The sequence below is a fragment of the Bison bison genome, unplaced genomic scaffold, assembly GCF_000754665.1.
Source record: "Bison bison bison isolate TAMUID 2011002044 unplaced genomic scaffold, Bison_UMD1.0 scf7180017863991, whole genome shotgun sequence".
In the NCBI taxonomy this organism is placed as follows: domain Eukaryota; kingdom Metazoa; phylum Chordata; class Mammalia; order Artiodactyla; family Bovidae; genus Bison; species Bison bison.
This window is the reverse complement of record NW_011494563.1, coordinates 14,435-21,056: the sequence shown is the minus strand read 5'-3', so window position 1 is coordinate 21,056 and position 6,622 is coordinate 14,435. Positions and strand designations below refer to the sequence as shown.

General features: G+C 39.5%; 2 non-coding genes across 2 annotated transcripts; both read left to right on the top strand.

Annotated features, from left to right (window-relative positions):
* Positions 1–734: 734 nt before the first annotated feature.
* TRNAK-UUU lies at positions 735–807 on the top strand. Its single transcript has one exon. It is a non-coding gene; the product is annotated as a tRNA-Lys (tRNA).
* A 4,131-nt stretch (positions 808–4,938) lies between these two features.
* On the top strand, positions 4,939–5,010 carry TRNAM-CAU. Its single transcript has one exon. It is a non-coding gene; the product is annotated as a tRNA-Met (tRNA).
* Positions 5,011–6,622: the final 1,612 nt, after the last annotated feature.

Here is a 6,622-nt window from a genome sequence, read left to right as displayed (position 1 = left end):
TTAATATTCAAAGGAAATAACATCAAATTTCAATATTTATACCTGTATTTGGTACAGAGAAGCATGGTAGGAAGATCAAGAAAAGACTAAATGCAAAATGTTGTATTGGGATAAAGTTCTGTGAGAGACATGAAATAGAAAAAATAAATTGAAGTAAGTATGAGATTTCTTTTCTCTCTCAATAGATGTCATGCATATGTTGTCACTTAAGTCCTGTCCGACTCTTTGTGATCCTATGGACTGTAGCCTGCCAGGCTTCTCTGTCCTTGGGATTTTCCAAACAAGAATACTGGAATCAGTTGCCAGGCCCTTCTCCAGGAGATCTTCTCTACCCAGGAATCGAACCCATGTCTCTTTACATCTCCTGCATCGGCAGGCGGATTATTTACCACTAGTGCCAATAGATGTTGGTAGGTGTTAAGTTATTATAGTTTTAAAATTCCTTTGATACAAGTCATTATATCTTTCAGCAAAAATAGAAATTTATGAAGAAAAATGTTAAATGTCCACTGGAAAAAATGTGAGGGGGAATGTCAAATTTGTGAAAATTATCTTGTACGTGTGTGTGTGTGAGTTCGGTCATGCCCAACTCTTTGCGACACCATGGACTGTAGCCCTCCAGGTTTTTGAGAATATTGGAATGGGTTGCCATTTCCTTACTTTGGGGGATTTAAAAATGCCCCCAAAGTCATTGAAGTGTACAAGGGAAACAAAGTAAGCCAAGTATTCTTAGAGCCTGGGTAGCTCAGTCGGTAGAGCATCAGACTTTTAATCTGAGGGTCCAGGGTTCAAGTCCCTGTCCAGGCGGGAGGTTTGAGTGCTTTCCTGTGTTAGAGGATCCTGACTTTTTATCTCAAGGAAAATTTGGCTACAACTTTGACCACTTTCACCTGCGTAGAGTGAGGAAACACCAAGAAGTCAGTCACCTTCAACCTTAACCAGTAGCTGAGATTTGATATTGTGTTTTAAGCAGAAGGAGATCTTAGCAGTTCTTAATAATGGAGACCTCCTGAGGAACACAGTATAAAATGCTTAAGTGAAATGAAGTGAAGTCGCTCAGTCGTGTCTGACTCTTTGAGACCCCATGGACTGTAACCTTCCAGATTCCTCTGTCCATGGGATTCTCCAGGCAAGAGTACTGGAGTGGGTTGCCATTTCCTTCTCCAATAAAATGCTTACAGCCCATGAAATATAAGAAAGCTATCTATTCCTTTAGACTAGGGTGTATTAGAAAAGGAACTGGAAAGTATATTTGTCGAGTAAAGTATTCACTGGGTCAGGACTTCTAGATTTTCAGTTATTCTCTCTCACAACTGAGCTACTTAGCAGATGGGAAAACCCTGCTGCACTAAGCCATGGTAATGTCACTCTAATGATAAACATAAATGGTAGGAAGTTATTTCACAAATACTGCAGTATAATCTTAGGTGAAATGCTCATCCTACCCAAAAATATTGGCATATTTTACAATCCATTTCTGCAATTTTGTCCAATTGTGTCTTGATACAATTTCTTACTCAGTGAATTGTATTTTTCTTTAGAAATATACATTTCCTCCCTCCATCTCTGTGGTAGGATTGTACTTCCCATTTGAAGATTATATGATGGTTTACATAGAAAATCTTAAGGAGCTAAAAGCAAACAAAAATCCTTCTAGAACTAATAAATATGTTTAGCAAAGTCACAGAATACAAGATCAAAATAGAAAAATCAATTGTATTTCTATGTACTAGCAATAAAAAATGGACACCAAAATTAAAATACAGTGTTTTTTTTTTTAAGTAAAGAAGCACTTAGATAAAAATCTACCCAAACATGTGAACATGTGCCTGCTGGAAACAGCAAAACTACGAAATTCTGATGAAAACAAAGGCTTAAATAAATGGAGAGAGATTCTGTGTTCATTGATCATAAAACTCAACATAGCAAAGATGTCAACTCTCCTGAAAATGATGTACAAGTTTAACATAATTTAACATAATTCCTATCACAATCCAGGAAAGATTTTTTGTAGCTATAGACATGACTATTCTAAAATTTTTGTGGAAAATCAAATGAGTTAGAATAACTAGAATGATTCTGAAAAACAGGAATAAAGTGGAAGAAATCATTCTTATGATTTCAAGACTTATTGTATAGCTACAGTGTAATAAAGAGTGTACATTAATTGGAAGAGGGATAGATATATGTCAATGAAACAGTATAGAAAATACAGAAATACCACATACAACTACATCTAAATCAGTTTTTACAAAAATGCAAAAGCAATTCAGTAGAGGAAGAAAAGTCTTACTTTTTTCTCATGATTGTGGGAGAGTAATTGGATACCCATTTTATCCAAATTAAAAGATGCTTGCTCCTTGGAAGAAAAACTATGATAAACCTAGATGACATATTAAAAAGCAGAGATGTAACTTTGCCAACAAAGATCTGTCTTGTCAAAGCTATGGTTTTTCTAGCAGTCATGTACGGATGTGAGAGCTGGACCACAAAGAAGACTGAATGCCAAAGAACTGATACTTTCAAACTGTGGTGCTGGAGAAGACTCTTGAGAGTCCTGTGAACAGCAAGAAGATCAAACCAGTCAATCCTAAAGGAAATCAACCCTGAATATTCATTGGAAGGACAGATGCTGAAGCTGAAGCTGAAGCTCCAATACTTTGGCCACCTGATGTGAAGAGCCAACTCACTGGAAAAGACCCTGATGTTGGGAAAGACTGAGGACATGAGGTGAAGGAAGTGACAGAGAATGAGATGGTTGGTTGGCATCATCAACTCAATGGACATGAGTTTGAGCAAACTCCCAGAGACAGTGAAGGACAGGGAAGCCTGGTGAACTGCCATCCATGGGGTCACAAAGAGTCAGATACAAATGAGTGACTGAACAAGAATTGGATATCTATAGGCAAAAGAAGCAAACCTCAGTTATATCTCATATTTTATTTAAAAATTAACTGAAAATGCTTTATAGCTTTAAAATAAAACATAAAACTGTAAAACTTTTGGAAAAAAATGTGAGAATATTTGGGGGACTTGGTGCTTGATGGAGAGATAATAGGCATAACACCAAACACACAGTCCATAAAAGACAAACTTGACTAACTGGATTTCATCAAAATGAAAAACTTTCACTCTGCAATAGACTGTGCTGAGAAAATTAAAAAAGAGTTATAGACTGAGGGAAAATATTTGCAGATAACATATCTGACAAAGACATATCTAGAATACACAAAGACCTCTCAAAACTCCTTTTTAAAACAACAATCAATCCAATTAGAAAATGGGCAAAAAACATGAAGGGACATTTTACCAAAGAGGATATACAAATGGGAAATAGCACATGAAAATATGTTCAATATCACTAGTCATGTAGGAAATATAAATAAAGACCATGATGAGATATCACTATACACCTATTATAAGAGATAAAATAACAAATGGTAACAACTGCTAAAGGTTGGCAAGAATGCAGAGAAACTGAATTTGTCATACATTGCTTATGGGAATGTAGAATGGTAAAGCCACTCTGAAAAACAGTTTGTCAGTTTCTTAAAGAAACACCATACAACTCAGCAATTCAACTCCTAGGCATTTATCCTGGAACAATGAAAACTTATATCCATACAAAACTGTGTACATTATTATTTATAGAAGCTTTATTTGTAATAGCTCAAAACCTGAAAACAACCAAAATGTTCCTTAATAGGTGAATAGGTTAAAAACTGCTATATCTATACTATGGAACACTATTCAACAGTAAAAAAAAAAAGAAAAAAAGAATGAACTATTGATACACAAAACCTCAATACATTATCTTTGCAACTTCATGTGAATTTATAATTATAAGTATTTATAATAATTTCATGTGAATTTATAATTATTATTTCATTGGAATAATGTATTTATTGTATAACATACACACTTTCTCTTCCTCATGGACTTGGCCATGTGGCTTAGTTTGACTAATGAAATGCGAGTGGAAATGTCCAGTCTAATGTATCAGAGAAGCCTTCAGCTCACAGTACTAAAGATAAAAGGCTTTTTACCTTCCAGATTGGCCCTCTCTAGCGTTGTCACAAAGGCATCTGCAAACAAGAGCTATGTTCAGGAACTTTCCAAAGGTTCTGCTCTCTAACACGGGAAAAAGAAGGGCCTATCTATAAAAAAAAAAAAGAAAGAAAAAAATCATTTTTTTAAAGTCGAAACGACCCCAAACGAGATGCAATCGAAAATTTGACCCCCGTGTAATAATTTGAATAACAAATTAAGTTTATTGCAGGCACACCGTCCTTGTGAAAATCTTGCCCCCTTGCAAGCGAATAAAACATCTTTTATTCAAGGATTGTCTATGAGATTTTCGATAAACAACACAGGAGATGGTTAACACGATTCCTGTCTGATGGCACCAGAGCTGGCTACACGACTTTCGAGATTCTCCCCGAGAAGGGTCCATCCTGAGTTTTGCTTTGCCGGCGCTTCCTCTGCTCTTTCTGAAAGGCTAGCGGCTCCAGGTAAAGAACCCGCCTACCGATGCAGAAGACTCAAGAGATGTGGGCTCGATCCCTAGGTCGGAAGATTCTTCTGGAGAAGGAAATGGCAACCCACTCCAGTATTCTTGCCTGGGAAATCACAGTCCGTGGGGTTGCAAAGAGTTGGACACGACTGAGCTCGTATGCATGCATACATACATAGCTGCTTCGGGAAGGGGGAAAGGTGCTGGGAAGGGGTACGTTGATAAGCTTGGTCACTCTTTGGCAGATTGGAAAATTGCAGATCTGGAAGTGATGATCCGAGGTCATCTGATTATGGAAAAGCAGATCTTCTATGTGTAAGGGAGAGAGAGGGGAGGCGGAAACCATCAGAATGAAAAGAAATATATATATCACAAAAGGTGTTATAATCTTTGAAAGGAAAAACAGTGAGAATGCTTAAGAGGTGAGCAGAGTGGCGCAGCGGAAGCGTGCTGGGCCCATAACCCAGAGGTCGATGGATCGAAACCATCCTCTGCTAAGAAGGTTTGTTTTACACCTGTTTATTTTTGGTAAGAGTCAGACACGACTGAGCGACTGAACTGACTGATTTCCGCTAAACTTTATTCCAGCCAGGATACAAGAACAAAAACTAAGTCAATTTCTACATCTTCCATGTTTAATCAATAAAAATTCACGAGTTTGATAATCCTCTAGTTTGGGTTGTTTCCCACCTTACTTTAAAATCCCACGATTCTCCCACTAGGCAATTCCAAAACTCTTCTATCTGAAATGGCACACTACTCCGAATTGTAAAGTTCCTTCCATCCCTGATGTCCAGCAGAAGAGCAATTGGAAATATTCTTTCTGTCGAGGTGGTCTTATACATTGTATGCTACCTCATAGAGAAAGAAGTGATAAATTCCATATTTGCTTCTGTTACATCTTCCAGTAAAGAGGTTTTTCAACTTATTATTTACTTAAGATGTTTTGATTGGTTGCATTCTATTAGTAAATGCAAATATAAATTAAACCCCAAATTTGCTTATAACAGATTTGTGGTATCACTAAATATTAAAATTTCAGATTTCAATGTTCATACTTCTTTGGTACAGACTAGTATAGTAGGATTATCGAATAAAGACTTTAAGCGTAAACATACATTATATTGGCATAAGATTCTATAGAAATGCAAGTTCAAGGAGAAAGAGACCGATGAAGTGGGAAATGTCTGGACCCATTTTTGGACGGTGTGGGTTTTGAAGGGAACCCTCTCTCCGAGTTCCTTAATTTAACCTTGAAATGATCTTTCTTCAAAGAGTTGTCTTCAATCCATGCCAATTTTATTATTAGGAGTTGTTCTAGAAATCTTAAAACATTGTTTTTTAATTTCTCAGAATGTTAGTCCCCTAGTTCACCCTGGGTTAGTGTGAATATTCAACCTCAAATTAAATCTCCCACTCCTTTGCTCCCCTCCGAAAGCCTCGACCGCACTGGGCAAGGGGAGGATAGCAAATAAGAGATAGTCTGGGTGGCTGAGCTAGCGACTAAGCCAGGTGCCTGCGGAGGCGCTCAGGTTCGCGGCTGGCAGACAGGTAATCCCTTTGGCTCAGTCCGAAACCTCGAGACCCCTCCAGACTGCTGTAGCGCCTGTAGAAGCAGTACGAACAATCGGAGGGTAAGCCAGATTCAGTCTCCAGGGGGCGACCCTGGATGGTGGGGCTGCGTCGGGAGTTTGTCATCCAGGAGGCAATGACTGACCCCTACTGGCTGCAGGAACGAAAAGGCAAAGGAAAGAAGTGCGGGAATCCCCACCCAGCAAATCCCGCTTGAGTTGCTCCCGGCTGCTGGCGCCAAGAATGCAGTCTGGGCTGCACAGGTCCTCGCGTCCGAGTCTCCAGTCTTGCGCTCCCGCGAGCTCCCCGACCCCGACTAACCCTGAGGCACTCGGACTGCACTCATTATTCCGACTCCAGGGAACAGGAGGGCGCATGGATCAGGCCCGCCGCCCGTAGCCTGGCCCCTTCCCGCCGGCCGCTGCGGTAATCTGGAGACTCCGCGCCTGCCCAGCTCTAGCTCTGCGTGCCTGGGTGAACTCCGGCCGCGCGCTTCCTTTCAATCCCTCTCCGCCTGCCGCGCGCTGCAACCTGGAG